Below are 23,842 nucleotides of genomic sequence, written 5' to 3'. Positions count from 1 at the left end.
ACAGGCACCTTCAAGGACGAAAGAGCTGCAGTGCTTGCGGCAAGGTGCAACGACCACGGCATGTGCACTGGCGTTTAGGCCCGGAGCTTCAGCTTCGTGGATTCGATAACGCGGTCACTGCACAGCACTGCTCTCACCAGTCAATAGTCAAACACGATAATTATTTTTGCACACTGGGGATATTCACACCGAAGAAAAAAAAAAACAAACCTACGGATTTGCATGCCACACTTCACCAATACGACACCCTCAACTTACCCTTACGCCTGGCAGCTCGTTGTTGCAACATTTGGTGGCTGCCTCTGTACCCACCCTACCTTTGGCCTCATTGATGTTGTTGAGGCCCCAATACATTTCCATCAACTCCGGTGTCTCAAACCAAATCAAACAAATTAGTTACCCATTATAAATTATTATCATTTAAAACAAATTCAATCCATTATACATTTCGTTTTTGTTTTAGTTTAGTTAACCTAAACTTAATTAATGGAATTTACTTTGATTTTTAAACGAAGAAAATCACTAAAACAAAACAGCTCAATGAGAAGTTATATAGTGGAACTTTAGTTAGTCTCCCTAGAACATTAATTGCATATGGCAATTCAAAAATCAAATAGTTATACACATGTGTGTAAATATGTATTTACGTTAATATATACACATGTATAAAAGTTACAAATTATCAATCAAAGAAAAATTTAAGTAATAAGGAAAACTACACTTTATATATACATATTAGCTCATGTACGTATGTACATACATGTGTATGTACATTAATATTTCTGAATAAAAAAAAATTTTTGGTAAACGTTTGCTTAGTTTAGTTGGCCTACACTTAATTTGTGAGATTTATTTTGATTCATAATCCAAGAAAATCATTATAAAAAAGGTATAAAAAAATCCTAATTTCATATCTTAGAACTCAACAAAAATTATTTTGATATACGTATGTATGTAAATTTGTATGTGTGCCTTTATGTACGCATATATAAAAAAGCAATATCAAGAATAAAAATTAAGTTGAAAAGACGACTAAGTCCAATATATGTACATATATGTATGGCAACTCACATATGTGCATACATATGTATGTAAATGCACATCATTGTATAAATGTGCAATAAAGAAAAAAAAATTTGTTAACAAAATAACATGTTGCAAATAGGTGAATATATTTAGGTACATATATACGTGAGTAACTAAATTCATTTTACAAGTATATAGCATTTCTACCTAGCTTCGAAGGCCTTCTTGCTTAGGGAAAGGGGTTATCATTCCTTAAACAAGAATCAACTAACACAATTAATGGTTTTTAATTTGCAAAAGGAAACCACTTAAAACATTACCAAACCGCAAATGTTGGCAATCATGTTTAAAAATGTAAAAAATATTTTAAATCACTCTCAATAAAGAAGAATAAATGTTCGCGTCGAAAATCATACAAATTTCCATAAATGCATAATTCCATCGAACAATATTTCTTTAGCTGGCATCATAAAGCACTCTCAAACGCATCACACAGCTCTCTAGAACATGTCCACTTCACTCACATGTATGTGATCGCGCACAGGTTGAAGAGAATGCTGTGCAACAATAACAACAAAAATATGATATTTTGCGGCTTGGCTAGTTGAATTTTTGGTAAGGTGCTACATATTACCAACTATTCAAATTTGGCTAATTCAAACTACAGTGAGTATTCAAAATAAGGGGCCTAAAGGGGTTTTCTTTTAACCTAATTGCTTATATTGAACACAGTTAGGGATGTCATTAATTTTTTTTATGAGAAGAATTCAATTAGAATTTACTATTTCTTAGCAACATTTTAGGCATACGCTTCAATGCTTCTAAACATAACTTGATTCTTATTCATACTTATTTCGAGTTCGAGTTCGCTTTCTATATTTCTACATACATTTTATGTATCTATATGTATTACTAATCTATTATGTATATTACTAAAACGAATTTAAATTTTAAATTAAATTATTCAAATTTCGTGACATGTTTTGGGATTATGTTAGAAACCTCCAACGATGATGAAAACTGGCCATTTTGGGTGTTCTGGCTTGTTAAAATATGCCTTACTGGATTATGAGCAACTGGAAATTTTGAGATTTATGCCGTGATCGTAAAAGCGAGGATAGGTAAAATCACAATCACAAGCAACCCACGTGCATATGATACAAAATTGATGGCAAATGAATTTGCAGAAAATTTGGTTTTTACGGAAAATCTGCGGATGAAAAAGATACCGCTCTTTTAGATTTATGTTTATATTATTTGCACCACATATAGGTATATCACAATAAGAGGGGTACCTTGATGTGAAATCACAAATTATAAGCTTTATATAGCTTCAAAAAGATGTGCCATAGTGGTTATAAAAAAAATTATAACTTTTTAACACTCGGCGTGAAAAGGCGTATTTGATATTGACAAATCTGTCACAAGTACGAACAACTAGACTGCAAATTTTTTTGACGGCTTAAGATCACGACTGTTCAGTGTTGAAGTCCAAAAGGAAAGGAAGGAGAATTCTTTTCGGAAAAAGCTTTAGAGCCGCATGTTGCTCAGATAATTAGATAAATCGGTTCGAGAAACATATGTTTTTGACATGGCGGTGTTAGTTAGTGTTTTGAAGTAAGGACAGTGGTGGCAAAATAAAACTATATATGTGAACAAAAAAAATCTAAAGTCGGCTGCAAACAAAAAAATAGAAATTAGGAAAAATGTTTTGAGGCATTGTGAGTTGGTACGGTATGACCTAAGTGCTATGTTGGATGTCTTTTCTGTGATAAACTTCTTTTCTCCCTGTGTCGACGTCTTCCAATTCGTACATGCAGTTGCCTTTTATGGAAACCACCCTACATTTAATGAACTTTGGAGCTCGTTTTGCGGAAAATTTCTTTGAGGCATCGCTTAAGACAAAATTACGACGAAAAACAAAATCACCAATTTCAAAGCGTTTGTCAGTGCTACGAAGATTGTAACGCTTTGACGAGTTTTCAAAAGTTTTGGTGATGTTTTCGGTAATATTTCGTCTTATTAGTTTCAGGGTGTCTCTTCTGTCGAGTACGGTATCATCCAATGTTTTGAGCTTCCTTAGGAGTTCATAGTCACAAGCATGAGAAATCATTTTCTGTCCAAACAATGCAAAGCATGGAGATGCTCCGATCGTTTGATGATACGAGAACTTCAGCGATTTTGGAGATATTTCTGTCCCAGTGTGACTGATCCTTCTTCAGGTAAGCTCTGATACCAGCGATTATTGAACGGTTGACACGTTCACTTGCATTGGCTTGCGGACTGTACAAACACGTCTAATTCCACGGGCCGACAACAACGTGTTAAATTCCGAGGATTTGAACTGTTGTCCATTGTCACTCATTACAATTTCGGGAGTTCCGAAAATATTAAAAACATTGTCACGCAAATAGTCACAAATAGACGAAGTGTTGAAGTTTTTAACAGTTTTTAAGAGGGGGAACTTTGTCAAATGGTCTAGTACGATAAATATTCCTGTGTTTTCTTGCTTGGATCTTAGATATGGTGCAAGGAAGTCAACGTATAACTTCTGAAACGGTCGTTGTACCGTATACTGTGCGGCCATTGGTGGTCTTAGCGTAATATTTGGCGATTTGCTTTGCTTACATGTTTCGCATCGACTGACGTAGTTTTTAACATCAACCGTCATATTTGGCCAATACAAATTATTGCGCAATCGCTTCAATGTTTTGGCAATACCACCATGAAATTTATTTGGTGGACAGTGCGCGTTTTCGATGACACCTGGAACTAGAGATGTGGGAATCCAAAGCTTCCAATTAAATGATTCCCTTTCAGGATTGCCATAGGGGTGCTCGGTTCTTTTATAAACCAGATTGTCGATTACCTGAAGATCAGGCAAGCGGCTCTCATTTTGACGGACCTGACTTATCAACTTTTGATAATCTTCGGACAAAAACTCGGACGACTGCAAATCAACTAACGGACGGACCTCAAACTCACGGACTTCAGCTACTTCGTCAAAATTTTGTCGTGACAGACAATCAGGCACTACATTAAGCGAACCTTTCCTGTGTTCGATGTTAAACTTAAATCCTTGCAATTTCAGAGACCAACGTGCTAGTCGGCTGGATAAATCGGTTTGTCGCATAAGCCACTGCAAGATAGCGTGGTCAGTAACTATAGTGAGCTCCTGCCCCTCGACATAAGCTCTAAATTTCTTTAAACTTAGCAGAGCTGCTAAACACTCAAGCGCAGTCACGCTATAGTTACTTTGCGCTTTGTTCAATTTTGCGAAAAGTATGCTATAGGAACCTCAACATCGTCGGCATTCTTTTGAACCAACACCGCACCAACTCCTAACTTGCTCGCATCACATTGTATGATGAAAGGTTTTTTGTAGTCTGGACTAGCCAGTACTGGTCCTGTACAGAGTTTTTCTTTCAGTGTTTCGAAAGCTAGTTGGGTGTCGTCGTTCCATTCAAAACTTTTGAACTTCTTTAGTAAATTACTAAGAGGGGTTGTCACTGCAGCAAAGTTATCCACAAATCGGCGATACCAACCCGCCATTCCCAAAAACTGTCTAACTTGCTTGACGTTTGTTGGAACCGGATATTGCGTAACAGCCGAAATCTTTTCGGGGTCGGTACGTATGGTCCCGTTTCCCACGATATACCCCAGATACTTCATTTCCTTTATGCAAAATTTACTTTTGTTGACGTTTATGGTCAACTCGCTTTCCTTAAATGTAGAGCAACTTCAGCTAGGACGGACATATGTGTGTCAAAATCTTCTGACACAATTAATAAATCGTCTAAATAAACGAAAATTTTATCTCTTAAATTGGGTGGAATTACGCGATCCATCAAGCGACAAAGTGCTTGTGGGGCGTTACAAAGACCGAAAGGCATGACACGGTATCGGTAAAGCGGACTATTAGGGACGGTGAAACAGGTGTAATCTCGGGATTGTTCGGCTAGGGGAATTTGCCAAAAGGCACGCCTTAAGTCTAGTGAACTTATGAATTTTGCCTTGGGTATTCTGCTAAGAATCCCATAAATATGAGGACGGGATACGCGTCCTTGACGGTAACGCTGTTGACTTTCCTAGAATCAAGGCACAGACGGACTTTACCTGGCTTTTTCACTAATACAACCGGACTGGACCATGGACTATTTGGAGCTTTCTCGATTACACCTAACTTTATCATTTCATCAATTTCGGCATGTACGAGTTTCTAGACAGCTGGTGAAATTGGGAAATAACGCTGCTTTATCGGACGGACGTTGGGTTCGAGCTGGATCTCGTACTCTAATAAAGAAGTTTTTCCTAAGCCTTCTTTTTCGAAGCTTGGAAATCTATTTTTAACTAAACTTAACTGATGCTGTTGCTCAACATTCAACGAAAGCGAGTTTTCGTCATTATAATTTTCAACAAGTGAAATTTCCGAAATAATATTCGGAGAAATTCGGAACTTATGCCAAAAGTCAATTCCCAATATCAAATCTTGGAACATACTTGGCAGAACAAAAAAAGTTACAATTTCTATTTTGTCTCTATATTGGACACTAATGTCTATTGTACCGAAAACAACTTGAATTTTGCCATCAGCTGTGCAAATGGGAATTTTATGCTTTCGCAATAGCTGTTTGGAAACCTCCTTTGCAAGCAAACCTCCTAAGCAAGACACTTGCGCTCCGCTGTCTAATAAGCCTAGGTGGTCGCTTTCCAAAAGCCTAACCTTCGCGTATGGCCTTAAATCATTGTCTTTCTGCTGCAACGAACAGATGACTTTCTTTAAATTTCTTTTGTTTGCTCTTACTTTTGTCCAAAGTCTTTCATACGAATAGTAGATCGCTTTGGACTTTCGGAAGTAACATCATCGGTACTAAATATTCTATTTCTAGCTTCCGTATATCTTTTCAACCGTTCTTCTTATGGAATAATTTCTTTTCTTAGCGGAGTTGTAAAAATCTTAGAGTCACCACTGCGTGTACTTGACGCGAGGCTGGTTTGATGTTGTGTATGTATGTTTGTTTTATTGCTGTCTAGCGTTTGCTGTCGTTGCGAGGGATCTGTCGAGATTCCTCGCTCGCTTTGCAGTTTCCCGGACTACACTTTAGGCATTTTGGACGATACGTGTTTGGTGCGCCACAGCCGTAGCAAAACACCGCCCCTCTTTATTGCAGTTCCAGCAACCAGGTTTTAATTTGGTTGCTAGCTGAGAAACAGCTTCTACTTGAGCAAATTCGCTTTGCGCTATTGCTTCCTCATCTAGGTCTAGGTCAAGGTAGGCTTCATTCACTTGCCTTCTTGGTAATGGTCGAGAGCTGTTTGTTGGATAAAAGGGTGTGGCCTTAGCAATTTCGTTAACAAGACTCTCACCTTTCAAACAGAGTCGGCGCAACTCTGCTACAGAATTACTTGGTACAAAAAGAAGTTGTTGCCGAAGACGTGGTCGCAAATTATGTTTTAAAATTTCAAGTAACTCTACCTCTGAAAGTGGAGTTTCAAGAGGTTCCGCGATTTTCAATATGGCGTTACGGAATTCATCAAAACATTCATTTTGACCCTGCTTTCGAGCACGAATCGATTCTTTAATTTCGAAGTCACTCTTATGTTGTTGAAAATTTGTTCTTAACGCTTGGCAAAGAACTGGCCAGGTGACACGTTCGACAGACCTACGGTATCGCCAGTACCAGTATTTGGCTTCATTAATAAAAAGGCTTTGTATTTGTTCACACAAAAGGTTAAAATTGCCGTTAAGCGTATTGATAACTAACAATTCTATTCTCGATAAGAAACTATCTACAGATAAACGAGACGTATCGTCAAACTTTACGTCCCAACTTGAAATTAATTGAGCTATTCTACCCATGTACGGCACGGTCGACATATCACTTAGCCGTATTTGGTCAATCTGGTTATGAAAATTGGTATTGGTATTATTTGGCAATGGAGATACATCTCTAGGCCACACTGGAGTAGACCTATTTGGTGGGTGTTGAGTTGTGGACAAATTAGTTGGTTGGCTTATGTCATTGCCTACAGGAACTGCTTGTGTAGGGCTAATATTTAACCGTTCTAAAAAACTGGATAAAGTGTTTTCTGTCCGCTGTTCTACCATTTGCGATACGCGATTCTCTAAATCTTCAAAAACGGCTGCTGACCTCGCTGATACAATAGCCGAGACCATATTCCTAATACGAGCTTCGTCATCATTTACTGGTGGTACGTCACCTCCATGCGCTCCTTCAGCTGACAAGCTACTACCATTTGCTGCTCCTTGTTGCAGCTCTTGTTGTTCTTCCCTATTGGATTTTTGTAAGTTCCCACTTCCACTGGTATTACCTGCGTTGCCCTGGGACATCGTCCTCAATAATCTAGTGTTATATATATTCTGATTAAACTCTCTACTGTGGCAAGGAGCTCTACAAAGTGGACAAGAAGAATTGTTCTTAAGCCACGGCAATAGGCAATTTCGGTGAAAGCGGTGGACACACGCGGTAATTAGTATGTTATCCCTATTCGTAAAAGCCTTCCTACATAGAAAACATCCAGCCTGCAATGGAGCGTGTTCATCGCTGTGACGCAATGGCATGTTCCCAAAAAAGTAAAAAAAAAAAGGTATATGTATATTTGCACTAGCAAAAAAAAGATATGACCCGTTAACGCAGTGTTAAAAAAGAAGTTTAACGCAAACAAAATTGTTTTTAAGAAAACCAAATAAAAATCACCAAAAATATTAAAATCTTTTTCGCTCGGTAATCAACCCAAAAGAAGGTTCTTTATCAAAAAAACAAAAAAATCATCAAAAATAAACTTGGTTTGATACCAGGGGAGTCTCTGTAGTGGTAATGTGGCATAAAGGTTAAATTCAGTATATAGTCATATTGTTCTGTGACATGCAACATTTTGAGAAAGAAAGATCGGTTGTGACTTATTTGATTTACAATTACAATTTCCGAAATATTCACTCTTTCCCAAATACTAAACGAAAATAAAAAAAAGGTATTAAATTGAGGTGGCATCTCGACAAAGGGTTTGAGATATACTTACTATTTGAAAACTTGTATAATTTTTTTATTGGATTGTAGCAAACGTGGACACCCGGTAAGTCAATTGGCATTTAGCCTTAATGACAAAAATTTCCAAAAAGCGTATAACGTATTTTTGCAACAAAACCCAAAAGAAGTGCTATGCTCAAATAATTTCCTAAACACGAAGTTTTAACGCGGTGCGCATCTCAAGACATCTAGCCTATAGGATGGTCAGTTCCAACGAAAATTCTTCGCATCCATACAGACATGTTTGAACACAACAACAGTCGAAAAAAAAAATTCAAAAATTTATAAAATGTTAATCTAATAAAAAAAAACTTCCAAAAGCAGACAGACTATTTGATTCAAGGAGTGAATCATGCATGTGGAGCCAATATTTAACAAAAGCACACAAAAGTTGCTTTCCTCTATCGGGCTGCACGTTGGGCGCCATTTTTATCTGTTATGATCTTCATTGACTGAGTGTGGAACAGGCACCTTCAAGGACGAAAGAGCTGCAGTGCTTGTGGCAAGGTGCAACGACCACGGCGTGTGCACTGGCGTCTAGGCCCAGAGCTTCAGCTTCGTGGATTCGATAACGCGGTCACTGCACAGCACTGCTCTCCCCAGTAAATGGTCAAACACGAAAATTATTTTTGCACACTGGGGATATTCACACCGAAGAAAAAAAAGAAAACAAACCTACGCATTTACATGCCACACTTCACTAATACGACACCCTCAACTTATCCTTACGCCTGGCAGGTCGTTGTTGCAACATTTGGTGGCTGCCTCTGTACCCACCCTACCTTTGGCCTCACTGATGTGGTTGAGGCCCCAATACATTACCATCAACTCCGGTGTCTCAAACTAAATCAAACAAATTAGTTACCCATTATAAATTATTATTATTTAAAACAAATTCAATCCATTATACATTTCGTTTTTCTTTTAGTTTAGTTAACCTAAACTTAATTAATGGAATTTACTACTTTTAAACGAAGAAAATCACTAAAACAAAACAGCTCAATGAGAAGTTATATCGTAGAACTTTAGTTAGTCTCCCTAGAACATTAATTGCATATGGCAATTCAAAAATCAAATAGTTATACACATGTGTGTAAATATGTATTTACGTTAATATATACACATGTATAAAAGTTACAAATTATCAATCAAAAAAAAATTTTGGTAATAAGGAAAACTACACTTTATATATATATCAGCTCATGTACGTATGTACATACATGTGTATGCACATTAATATTACTGAATAAAAAAAAATATTTTTGGTAAACGTAGTTGGCCTACACTTAATTTGTGAGATTTATTTTGATTCATAACCCAAGAGAATCATTATAAAAAAGGTATAAAAAAAAATCCTAATTTCATATCTTAGAACTCAACAAAAATTATTTTATGTAAATTTGTATATGTGCCTTTATGTACGCATATATAAAAAAGCAATATCAACAATAAAAATTAAGTTGAAAAGACGACTAAGTCCAATATATGTACATATATGTATGGCAACTCACATATGTGCATACATATGTATGTGAATGCACATCATTGTATAAATGTGTAATAAAGAAAAAAAAATTGTTAACAAAATAACATGTTGCAAATAGGTGAATATATTTAGGTACATATATACGTGAGTAACTAAATTCATTTTACAAGTATATAGCATTTCTACCTAGCTTCGAAGGCCTTCTTGCTTAGGGAAAGGGGTTATCATTCCTTAAACAAGAATCAAAATATTTTCTAAACCAACTAACACAATTAATGGTTTTTAATTTGCAAAAGGAAACCACTTAAAACATTACCAAACCGCAAATGTTGGCAATCATGTTTAAAAATGTAAAAAATATTTTAAAGCACTCTCAATATAGAAGAATAAATGTTCGCGTCGAAAATCATACAAATTCCCATAAATGCATAATTCCATCGAACAATATTTCTTTAACTGGCATCATAAAGCTCTCTCAAACGCATCACACAGCTCTCTAGAACATGTCCACTTCACTCACATGTATGTGATCGCGCAAAGGTTCAAGAGAATGCTGTGCAACAATAACAACAAAAATATGATATTTTGCGGCTTGGCTAGTTGAATTTTTGGTAAGGTGCTACATATTACCAAGTATTCAAATTTGGCTAATTCAAACTACAGTGAATATTCAAAATAAGGGGCCTAAAGTGCATTAGGGGTTTTCTTTTAACCTAATTGCTTATATTGAACACAGTTAGTGATGTCATTAATTTTTTTTATGAGAAGAATTCAATTAGAATTTACTATTTCTTAGCAACATTTTAGGCATACGCTTCAATGTTTCTAAACATAACTTGATTCTTATTCATACTTATTTCGAGTTCGAGTTCGCTTTCTATATTTCTACATACATTTTATGTATCTATATGTATTACTAATCTATTATGTATATTGCTAAAACGAATTTAAATTTTAAATTAAATTATTCAAATTTCCTGACATGTTTGGGATTATGTTAGAAACCTCCGACGATGATGAAAACTGGCCATTTTGGGTGTTCTGGCTTGTTTAAAATATGCCTTACTGGATTATCAGCAACTGGAGATTTTGAAATTTATGCCGTGATCGTAAAAGCGAGGATACGTAAAAGGGGGGGTTGCTTGTGATTCACACAAGCAACCCACATGCATATGATACAAAATTGATGGCAAATGAATTTGCAGAAAATGTGGTTTTTACGGAAAATCTGCGGATGAAAAAGATACCGCTCTTTTAGATTTATGTTTATATTATTTGCACCACATATAGGTATATCACAATAAGAGGGGTAACGGGAGTTCTATCATTTAATCAAAATGTCACCACTTACCATGTATATATCCTTATAAGTTTTGACTCAAAATATGCTGGTTACCGGAGGCAGATTTATGAGATAATATAAAGTTTTAATTCGCACGGGTGTCGGATTAATCTGTGAACCTTGATGTGAAATCACAAATTTTAAGCTTTATATAGCTTCAAAAAGATGTGCCATAGTGGTTATAAAAAAAATTATAACTTTTTAACACTCGGCGTGAAAAGGCGTATTTGATATTGACAAATCTGTCACAAGTATATTAATCACTGAACTATGATTTTAAAACTTAAAAATTTTATACTTTGATAATTTACCCGAACAACTAGACTGCAAATTTTTTTGACGGCTTAAGATCACGACTGTTCAGTGTTGAAGTCCAAAAGGAAAGGAAGGAGAATTCTTTTCGGAAAAAGCTTTAGAGCCGCATGTTGCTCAGATAATTAGATAAATCGGTTCGAGAAACATATGTTTTTGACATGGCGGTGTTAGTTAGTGTTTTGAAGTAAGGACAGTGGTTGCAAAATAAAACTAGGTATGTGAACAAAAGAAAATCTAAAGTCGGCTGCAAACAAAAAAAATAGAAATTAGGAAAAATGTTTTGAGGCATTGTACTACGGTACAAAACACAGCATACATTAGGCGGGTCTCAAAAAAAAAACCCCAGTGAACACCCATTTACATATACATATACCCACATACTTGTACTCAGAAGCGCTGAGACAAGCCCATATTAAAAACCAAGCGTGCATTAGGCTGGTTTGAAAACAATTTTTTTTGCCCTTTTGACAAAATTTGTTTTCTATTTTCACAGCTTAATAAAAGCTCCCCTTTTAATAAACCAAACTAATTTATAATGCCAAAATCGTCGGACGAAACCCAAAAATTGACCACTGCAGATAAATGCCTCCGGAAATTCATATATGACGGTCACCAAGTAGAGGTTTACTGCTCAAGAATGTCACCCTCCCAAGCTACCGATTTATCAGAGTGTATGCTTAAGGTCAAATTAGAAGACCTAGATAAAATATGGGCAAAGGTGCTAGAGTCCCGTCGAGATGTAAGTTTCCCTGATAATTATACAGATGTCAGCGGCTCGGTTGAGCAAAAATTTTCTAAATGCATGGAAACGTACCAAACATGCAAATCAGAAATTTTAGAAGACTTACAGCTTTTTAATACTGCTAGCACCAACCAACAATAAATACCCACCCACGCAATGAACAATTCAAACGCAAGCGGTTTTTATTTAAAAGTACCACCATGCGACACCGAAGTATTTCATGATGGATACGAAGACTGGCCATCCTTTAGAGATATGTTCACGGCAGTCTATAAAAACTGTTTAGGCCACAGGCCTAAATATATCTCCCCTCCCTCGTAACATAATTTTCTTAGTTATTTTTCTCCGTTTACTACCACCCACATATGCTTGTACTAATACACACAGGCATGTGTGAGGGGTGGTACGGATGTATCTTAGATTTTTACCGCTGTGAGCCCGCGGTACAGCAACTTTGTTGCCGGGAAACCCAACGAAGGAGCTGTATCGTGGGTTCATCGGCTCATGTGGAAAAGAGTCTCGTCCTCTTTTGATCCAGCAGCCAGCAAAGGAACACGTAATCGCCCGTTCACGTAAGTTGTCAAATTCATAAATAATTTCCGAAAATATCTTTAACATTTTCATTTTCACAACATCTGTTAATAAATTTCCTTAACACTTGTTGTGTTTATACATATTGAATAAAAAACACTGTGAATTCCCTTGTATTAATACGAAACCTTTTTGGTGTTTTATTTTCTTCCTTTTTTTCGCCTTAAACTAATCTTTAACAAATACGTGGGTGCGCGCCGTTGCCACCACGCATTTGTTCATGGTCCTGCGTCGCCGAAAATAAGAGAACCAGATATTTACAATACAGTCCACTCCACTCCTTTAGAGAACATCGAAGAAGCAGTAAAATCGTGATATAATCAAAGCGAAACTTCAGCATTAGGTCAAGGAAGCATAGAAAACAGTGGTGATAAAGTCAAGAAGCCCGCAATTATTATTCACACAGGAATACATTGTTATCAGCAATTTGCACACAACAACTCTCTTGGTGATACCAGCAAGTTCATATTGGAAACGACAACATCAAAAAATTTGAATCAGTACTCCGGATAATCAATATAACGAAGGTACGTGGTTTTATAAACATTCCGTGCTAGGTAGGGTTTTCCTTTTCACTTGTTAATAAAAATTTCAAAAATTTAATTATAAATCTATGGAAAGTGTTTCCCATTACTAAAAACCGTGCAAGTGATTTTGTTGTGAAGTGAGATCTTATCTGTGCAAAATAGAAAAAAAGCGCTTAACGCAGTTATTTAAAGTTTGTGCATCACGCCTTGTGACTATCCGGAATAATCCCCCACCAGCGGTAAGGTTTTCCGGGCACAGCTCAAGGTAGCACAACACTGCTCTAAAAGGTTAACATAACCTCAACACCGCTTAGCGCCACCTTTCTAATTTCCCTTTTGCAAGATTTTCATTTTCAAAATATTCACCGAAATAAATTTTGATCTGTTAAGGTTATTTAAACAAAGAAATTAATCTAATTTGCGCGCACATTGAATTAAACAAATCTTTCCACATAAAAATCACTTGCGCCTATTTACACCGGCAGTACGTTTGCATTTAGTTTGTTGCTTTATCACAAAGTGCACTTAGTTTCATACACACATATTGACGTTGTTGTTTGGGTGGCCAATAGCCTTATTCCTTGCACAATTATTTGAAATATTGAAGAATTATTATTCTCATTTGCGGCAATACACAAATCAGTTTTTACTGATCTAATTTTGTGATACAAAAGTTCACAGTCCTTGGTTAAATTACCAAGAGTCCATAACAAGCGTTCATATATTTTTATCTTCACTGACACAATTTTTTCACTAGCCATTACTTATTGGCTTACACAATTTGTTAACACAGCTGCATTAGCACATTCCTTAACATTTACGTGGGTGCGCGCCGTTGCCACCACGAAATTGTACTTATCCCACTTGGCACATAAGCCTCTGTACAGTCCTTTTCACGTTAGCCATAACTTATCGGCTTACACAATCAATTGGTAAATTTGTGCATACATACGCATGCACCAAATCCTTTCACTTGTCACATTATCACTTCCAAGTTCTGTCCTTTGGCGACATTTTCACTCACTACTCTCTGCAAAGGCAATTTCTGTATAAAATTTTGGGTTTTTATTTTTATCCACAATGGAGACCTATACACGCCAAGCAGATGCAGTGACGGAGTATGAAAATGACTTCAACGACATGTCACCTTCACAACACAGTAAACACTCCCTAATATACCAAAGGGATGAGGTAAAAACTCTGTGGGAAGCTACGAAGGTGACATACGAAAAGCTCTTAGGTTCATCAGAGCTTGATTCAAAGGACTTATCGGCTATCAAGAAGAAGCATAAAATGTGCTATTTTAGCTTCCTAAAGTGTCAGGCGGCAATAGCTGAGCTTTTGGAAAATTTTGAAAAGAAAGATAAGAAAGTAGATGTCTCAGATAACATGGAATATCATGTGCGCCTGCCAGCATGTGATACGGATATTTTCAAAGGTGACTATATTTCATGGCCGTCTTTTAGGGACATGTTCACTGCCATATATATTAATAATAGTAAACTCCATGCAGTGCAAAAACTATACTATTTAAGGCAAAAAACTCAAGGGGAGGCCAAAGAGATAGTGGAACGGTGTTCCTTAACAACAGACGGTTTCGATACAGCGTGGAAAAATTTATGTGACCGATACGAAAACAAACGTATCTTGGTCAATGCCCAATTAAAAATTCTTTTTAGTTTAAAAGCAGTTGAGAGCGAATGCGGTAGCTGCATTAAAAAACTGCATCGTGAAATAAACAATTGTATCTCAGCGCTTCAATGTCACAAGATTGACATATCAAACTGGGATGCAATTCTAACGTATTTGTGCTCCACAAAACTGCCAGAAACCACACTGGCTCTATGGGAACAAACCATAGAAAATAAAACAGAAATTTCAAAATGGGCAGATATGGATAAATTCTTATCCAGCAGATTCCAAACGTTGGAAACTGTCGTAGATATAAGAGGGGATACGGTTTCAAAACCCTCTAAGCCACATGCTTCTCGTTCCTCGGCAGATACATCGTCGAAACGATTAGGGTCCTACCAGGCAAGTGCAACAGTAGCCAAACCTACGTGTAAGATGTGCAAAAGTCCTGCACATCGAATTTCAAAGTGTGAAAAGTTCTTATGTTTAACACCCAATAAACGGTTTGAACAAATTAAGAGCAGCCGTGGGTGTATAAACTGCCTTTCTGCTGGCCATTCGGTGACAAAGTGCACCAGTCAAATGAACTGTGCCACATGTCATTTAAGACATCATACGCTGCTTCATATTTCGAATCAGCCAAAACCAACAAATACTCCTGACACTATCGGAGCATCTACCTCACGGGAAGCTCAAATACGACGCAATGCTGAAAGAGAAAACGCTCCGATTAATAATGTGAACTCATGTTTCGCAAACACAAATAAAGGGGTATTACTAGGGACAGCTCAGGTCAATATTCGTTTTAATGGTGTTGACTATTCGGCGAGAGCCCTAATAGACTCGGGATCTGAATGTTCATTCATTACCGAGAAACTAAAGCGCAGAATTAATCTGCCATCCAAACACCTGCATGCCCAAATTTCGGGCATCAGTAATACAATGTCTGCACAAGTAAAAGAAGCGTGCAACATACAATTGCGGTCACCAACAGACCCATTAATCGAGATCAATACGATCATGCTGGTTTTACCACAATTAACAGGGAATCTTCCAACTTGCCAAATAAACGCAATGACTAGGCAAGCATTCCCTGACTTAGTACTGGCTGACAAAAGATTCTTTGTCAATGAGCCAGTCGACTTAATTCTGGGCGGAGACATATACCCCCAAATTATGCTAGGCGGTATCAGGAAGGACGTGCTAAACACATTAATAGCACAGGAAACGGTCTTCGGCTGGATTTTGACAGGTCGGACAGATGCGGTTGATACAAATAAGACCCTAGTTTCGTATTTCAATGAGGTCACTTTAGATAAACAATTTGCGGCTTTTTGGGAGATAGAGGAAATTCCAAAGAAAAGGAGCATCAATAACGATGACACTTACTGCGAGGAGCTATACAAATCCACAACAGTTCGGAACAACGATGGCAAATACGTAGTCTCCTTACCCTTTAGGAAAGAGTTTAACTTAGGCCCCTCATTAATCCGAATATGAAACTTTAGGGCACATGAAACAAATAGGCAATATTTCGCCAGACTCAAATGACTGTTACTTCCTACCTCACCATGCTGTTATAAAGGACGGAAGTACAACGACAAAAGTCAGAGTCGTATTTAATGCATCTTGTCCTACCACTAATGGCAAAAGTCTAAATGATGCCTTATATCCAGGTCCGATTCTTCAATCCGACCTGACAATTCTTATACTACGTTGGCGGCTGTTCAAATACGTATTTAACAGCGACATAGAGAAAATGTATCGCCAAATATGGGTCAATGAAGACCAAACAAAATATCAGCGAATCATATTTCGCAAATGCCCCAAAAACCCAATTAACATTTGTGAATTGAAAACGGTAACCTTTGGGGTTAATTGTGCTCCGTATCTTGCGATTCGAACGCTGCACCAACTAGCTGATGACGTGGAGACATCGCATCCAATGGCAGCAGATATACTGCGAAATTGCATGTACGTTGATGACGTACTCGCCGGTGGACACAGCATCGAAATTGCAATCAAGGCAAGGGACGAAATATCATTGGCATTGCAATCGGCAGGTTTCCCATTGCGAAAATGGACGTCCAACTGCAAGAAAATCCTACAGGGTATACCGAAGCAACACCTATTAAGCGAGGATTTTCTTGAGTTTGAAGACACCAGCATGGTAAAAGCACTCGGTATCAGGTGGAAAGCCCATTTCGACTACTTTTACTTCACAGCGAAACCCTTTGACAATAACCACGCCGTAACAAAAAGGTCAATACTTTCTGCGATCGCAAAACTTTTCGACCTTCTTGGCTGGCTGGCACCAGTCGTAATTGTAGCCAAAATAATAATGCAAAATATTTGGTTGGAAGGGACAGGCTGGGATGAAGATGTGTCTGAAACTACTCTACATCGGTGGCAATCATTCATGACGGACTACGAAAAGATCAACGATATACGCATACCGCGATGGGTTCACTACACATTGAAGGACAATGTCGAAATACATGGATTCAGCGATGCCTCGGAAAAAGCATATGCCGCCACTGTTTTCCTGAAGGTACAAACAAAGGATCAAGTCTTCACCAACCTGTGGATGGCCAAAACGAGAGTAGCCCCGGTCAAAACCATATCATTGCCACGACTGGAACTCTGCGGCGCAGTCCTACTTGCAGAAATTATAGAGTCGGTCATAGAAAATATGCAACGTTCAAACATTAAAGTAACCCTTTGGACAGATTCGACTATAGTACTGGCATGGATCCGAAAACCACCATGTTCGTGGTCAACGTTTGTGGCACATCGAATAACTAAAATCATCGATAAAGTAGGAGGCAAGGTATGGCGGCACGTAGACTCCGCGTCAAATCCTGCAGATTTGGCGAGCAGAGGCCTCTACGCTTCGGATCTAATCGACAATTCTTTGTGGTGGCAGGGACCTTCTTGGTTACAAGAAGACAACGAAAATTGGCCAACACAAGAAGAAGATTACAATACGAATATGGAGGAAAAGAGGGTGAAAGTTCATACAACTTCGGTCAAAAATAACTTTGATATTCTAGATAGGTTTTCCGATTTACTAAGGGCCTTGCGGGTTATATCCTATATTCTTCGGTTTTTCCAGAATACGCACCCAACAACTAAAGCCTCCTTTAAAAGGGATTCTCATTCGATAGCTCCTGACGAAATAGAAAAAACAACACGAAGATTGATAACCATATGCCAGAGGCAACATTATCAAGAAGAGTACGCAAATTTGAAGTCAGGAAAACTTATAAATGGGAAGAGTGAGATTTTACCCCTGAACCCATATATAGATGAAGAAGGCATCATTCGAACTGGGGGGCGGACAGGGGCATCGAAAGACATGTCCCATAATGAAAGTCATCCCATTATTCTTCCTTACACTTGCAGGTTATCCAGACTTATAGTCCAATCCTCTCATGAGACCACCCTGCATGGAGGGAACCAGCTGATGCTACGTCATATCCGCACTCAGTACTGGATCCCACGTGTTAAAATAATGATAAGGTCGGTTATACACAACTGCAAAGTCTGCACTATTTACAGGAAGCGGACACAAACGCAACTTATGGGGATCCTTCCGAAGGAGCGCACCACCTTTTCTAGGGCCTTCACCAACACCGGGGTAGATTTCGCGGGACCATTCGATATAAAATCCTACAGAGGGAGGGGATGTCGAATTTCAAAAGGATACGTTTGCCTGTTTGTCTGCTTTTCGACGAAAGCCATCCATCTAGAAGCGACAAACGACCTTAGTACAGGGTCCTTCCTAGCTGCCTTCGCCAGATTCGTATCCAGACGAGGCTGTCCAAAAAACGTTTACTCCGACAATGGTACTAACTTTGTCGGAGCTTCTCGATCTTTACGATCCGAGTTTAAAGCATTTCTGCGTGAAGCAAGGGACGCAACGTTGACTAAATATAGCCTTCACATTATAGAATGGCATTTTATACCGCCGAGCGCTCCCCACATGGGAGGTTTGTGGGAAGCGGGGGTAAAAAGTTTTAAGACCCATTTTAAAAAGATCGCGTCCGATCATAAATATACTTTCGAAGAGTTTACAACCCTCTTATGTCGAATTGAGGCCTGCCTCAACTCGAGACCTCTAAGTCCCTCATGCAACGACCCTTCCGACCTGGAGCCGCTTACTCCTGGCCATTTTCTCGTAGGTGGGCATCTTCTAGCTCCACCTGAACTCGACTGTAGTGAAAACCCTGCCTCAATTGTAAACCGATGGCAAAAGATGAAAGCCCTTCATCAAACCTTTTGCAAAAGATGGAAATCGGAATATCTCACCGAGATCCAGAAACGGTATAAATGGAAACACCCACAATCCAACTTAAAACCCGGGGACCTAGTCGTCATCAAGGAGGATAACCTACAACCAAACGAGTAGAGAATGGGGAGAATCGTCAACACACATCCAGGTTCCGATAACCGTGTACGTGTTGTTGACGTCAATACAATTAAGGGACAAATTAGCAGACCAATCGCGAAACTGGTGCTACTACCGCCCAACGACAACGAAAATGAACTTTAATAGCCCACACTCCTTCACCCAAATAACCCAGCTCTCGTTCACCCCGAACGAGGCCAACAAACCAATAACCCAGCTCTCGTTCCCCAGAACGAGGGCAACAAAACCCTAACGCAGATACACTGTCTGCCACATAATACCTTTCCCAACGATTGCGTGGGTGCGCTGGTGCCACCACGTAATTGTTCAAATTGTTCTGATACGATCACCATATGTTTATTCTTCACATCTCATACAAAATAAGATCTTCAATGGAAAGTTAAATCTTAACAAGTATCATATTCATAACTCACTCAACAAAGATTATCAGGACAGATTCAGAAGGCTGAATGTGCTCCAATGTACTACCCGCGCCGCCAGTTACAAAGAACTTGAGGAAACGAAAATTCGTCTTACGGTTTGCCTTAAAGAAGGAATCCGCGTATTTCCTTCTTAGCTCGCATGTTGCTTCATCCAATTACATAGTTATCACCCACGCCCTCAAAGAAGACCAAGTGGAAACGACATTTTACAAATTCATGGATGTCACATCCATGCGTACATGTGTAGTTAAGAGAGCATCTAAGAACCACACATAAACGAATATGTCCAGAGTGTTGCCAGTTGTTTGTTCCGTACAAGTGTTTAAAATTAAATTTTTTAGATGGAAAAAAAAAAAATCTGAAACACCCTTCAGGAAACAAGTTTTTTTCAAAAAATCATTACAAACTTCCATTTTTTTGTACTCCAAAAGTTTTAAATGAAAGTTTTGAAATTTTCATGAAGACTTGTAAAAACTATTTATTCCTTTTTTACTTTTGGATCAACCAAGAAAAATAAGATAACAGAAATTTGCAAACATTACTCGCAGTTATTGAACTATTGTAATGATCATGAGCGATATTCAAATAATTTTAATTTTACCCTCAATGAACAAGAACTTTGTATTGGTTTTTAATGTTAACAATTAAGAGTAATGTCAGAGCATATTTTAATGACAATACACAGTTAAAGTGGGAAGGATAGGAAACAGGAGATTGGGCACAGCCTTTAACTTCCAGTAATTACATATTTATTCCTATACTTTAACACAAACAGCACGTTGTTTCATAATTTACTAAAAGGTTTCCGCAAGTTGCACTATCTATACCAATTCTGAGAACCCCTATCGGCATTAAAAAACATAAATTAAATTACAATAAGATTACCAGCCTCCTTAAATTGGGTATTTGCCTGATTGCTGTTACACATACACATCGATTGCTTACTTGGGCAGCGTAATCAAAAGCCAACGATAAATAACAATAGCTTTGAGGATATCAATCCAAATAATCTGGTAGAAGTCAAAATGTAGTCGCGCTTTATTTAAGCGATGCTCTGCAACTGATCACAGTTGTAAAGTTTATACAAAAGGAGAGCTGAAACTTTATTGGTTCTGATTTGTGACGATGTCCAAGTAAGTAGACGTTATAAGTATACAGCTTATATTTCATTTACATGTATATCTCCTAATTTGCTGACATTTTCCCTACTTAATCCGTCTTTCCAATGTCGATCAAGCGTGCTGGTTCATTTTGCTCTGCTTCTGCAGCGGAGGGTTGTCGCATATTTACACTAAAGCAGATGCGATTAAAATGTTCACACATTTCATTCACAAAATTTGAACCATAATACCATGTCAGTAAGTACATTCCAGTTGAACCCCACATGCTCAAATCGTAACCCCATGGTAAATACAAACACCGGTATTATATTTTTCCCAATGTGAAACATAGAAATTAAAAAACACCACCCAGCACACATAATAAATGCGCATGGGTGCCACTGAGTATACAGGACTCCGACCAAATATGCTATACAAGCATGTTGGTATTAATACGGCTGTATATGAGTCCAAGCCATGATCGAAGAATTCGCCTAATGGCCCAGCTAGGCCTATACGGCGCGCTTGTTTGCCATCAATCCCATCCAATGTACAAGCTAAGAATATATTTATCGCGCAACAAAGCACAACCCACACATACGCAACGTAGCCACCAACCGACTATCCAAAACCAATGAAGCACACGGGATGGAGGAAGTTATTATTTTTCCCTCAGCAAAATCAAACCATTTCTTCACTTTGTCCTATTTGATTTCATGGCATCATACACAAGTTTCGGTTTTGTTGTATTTGCGTTCAGCTGAAGTAGATTTATTCACAACTTAATTCACATTATTAATTAGAAAAAAATGCGTACGTAACACACCCCACCACAAATTCTTCAACTATTCAGATTTCGTACATACACTAAATAAGCTTTAGCACAAATAGATTTGTTCTGTTGTACTTCGAATGACTTAAGCGTTTCGCGTCCGTTACGAGCTGCCCGCTGGCCGCACTAATTCAGGGAAAACACATCATGCTACGGAACGTCTCTTGAGCACAAAGTCTGGGGTATTGCGGACCATTGAAGCTACTAGCCACGGAGTTCTCTAACAAATCTAATGAAAGGGCAAACCTTGCGATCCGGTAACAGAAGAGGTACACATTTGCGGTGAAGCTGGTGCTTTCGAACTTTCGCATAATGTGCGAAACAACAAATGACACAGTACAAGCACATAATTACAAAAGACTTACCGAGCGAACCATCAGCATTACTCAGCCTGGTGATTGCATTGTATGCTTTAGTAGAAATGATATCTCTACTGGACCACTTGAACAAGCTGCTTTACATCCCACGGCGGATCAACTGCTTTGTTATCATATTATTGCGTATTTAATATTAAGTAGTTCAAACTGCTTATGGAACTGTCTCCAAATGTTTTTTTTTACTCCAGCTGCTCTTTATATTCAGTGCGAACTTCAACCCTCAGCAAATGGTATTTGTTTGTTGTACTTTATATGCGGAGCTACAAATAGTAGGTACATATATATTTAACTTTTAATGCTTCAAAAATTGTCCCTTCCACGTTTAGGTCGAATTCATATCACAAAAACCAATTATTTCCATTGCAATTTACTAAACAACTCCATCATTTTATTTGTTTTTTTGTTTTAAGCGACCAACTTATTTATAACACGAACGTCAGTATGACATAATTTCACACGCACGCGACCGAACGACCGATTGGCTGACCTACCCTGCCCAGTTCAAACGGATCCCCCCATACATAATTAGCACTGCGCGGAAGCGAATCTTTAGAAATGATGCTTAGACTTGTGTAAATACAAATTTTGTGTATTCAGCACTTTTTCCTATCGTTTGTCTCGAATCTTTTCTCGTTTCGTGAGATTAATGCGTCCACTACTCTACAACTGCCATTCCAAACTGAAGTAAATAAATAAGAAAAAATATAACAAAAGCAGAAGTCGTGCAAATATATACAGCAGCCCCCTTTTTTTTTTTAATGACCTTTCGAATATCGGGGTGGTTAATTTGACAATATAGATAAGTCAGCATGAGCAGCTGGAAGAACGCTTGATATTTTATAATGAATAAAACACAAATCGTGTTTCAACATGATAGCCAAAGTTGCGTGTAATGGAATCGAGAGTACCTGGTTCACTACGACTATATCGTCTTAATGCAATATTTAAGTGCATGGAGCATACGAACGGCATTTTATATTTGGTGGGCGCACAGCGAAATAACGTGCGCGCAATGGCAATTGAAAGTTGCGTTTTACTGCGGACTACCGGCTGCTGCTTGATGTCTCTTTATGCACGAGGAGAAAATCTGAAAAGAAAAGAAGAAATGAATTAGGGAAAATATTACAATTTACTAGCTGCCATACTCACCACCGCGTGTTTTATCTCAATGACTTTTTTTCATTCAGGAAATGGAAAAACGTAGCAGATGTCAAAATCTCTACATTTAATGTCCGACTGTCAATGATTATTGTAATACAAACGTTAGGCCTCATGCGCAAGCATCTTGCGCACTACACGTCATGCACTACACGTCATTCACTACACGTCATGCACTACACACCGCACTCCACGTCACGCACTACACGTCAGGCATTGCATGCCGCACGACATATCGAGCACAACACGCCACACATGTCGCGTATTACATATCTCGGCCAATCATTCATTTGGTCGAGATTTAAAATACTTCATTCCACGGATTTCAACATTATCGACAATACACGTCAAAAATAATGTTGAATGGTGGAAGTGCAACTCTGTAATATCTTTTCAGCCAGGTTTCGAACCGTTCCGTATGGTGGCAGGCCACTTGTTGTGAAAACAAAGTTCACCACAAATCAAAAATAAATCTTGAGGACTACTTCGGCGACATCTACCGACATAAAATAAATTATAAAATCCCTACAAAAATTTGGTCACAAAACCTAATCACGCCCATGCAAATGTGACTAGGAATATAACCTATGACCGTAAAATGACTAGTCAAATGACGGGGAATGACTAAAGCACCAGCCACATCGCATGGATGCGTGCTAAAGCCGTTTCTTCTTCGTTTCTTTGCGCGCATAAGTATTCACTTATGGCCTTTAATTTTTTATTTCAATTAAATTTTATTTCAATAAAATGTTTTTTTTTGGATAATATATTAGAGATAATTGTTTTTTTTTTTTTGGTTACGCCACCCAAA

General features: G+C 38.1%; 1 long non-coding RNA gene across 1 annotated transcript in view; it reads right to left on the bottom strand.

Moving 5' to 3' along the window:
* LOC137248040 (uncharacterized) overlaps nucleotides 1-23,154 on the bottom strand; it is a 319,325-nt gene extending 296,171 nt beyond the window's left edge. Inside the window, exons 1-2 of the long non-coding RNA XR_010952019.1 lie at nucleotides 23,023-23,154; nucleotides 21,862-22,960 (exon numbers count right to left, since the gene is read on the bottom strand). This is a non-coding gene — a long non-coding RNA (uncharacterized lncRNA). The remainder of the gene's footprint in view (nucleotides 1-21,861; nucleotides 22,961-23,022) is intronic.
* Nucleotides 23,155-23,842: the final 688 nt, after the last annotated feature.

Source organism: Eurosta solidaginis, chromosome 4, assembly GCF_040869045.1.
Source record: "Eurosta solidaginis isolate ZX-2024a chromosome 4, ASM4086904v1, whole genome shotgun sequence".
NCBI lineage: Eukaryota > Metazoa > Arthropoda > Insecta > Diptera > Tephritidae > Eurosta > Eurosta solidaginis.
This window is presented reverse-complemented; position numbering and strand designations above follow the sequence as displayed.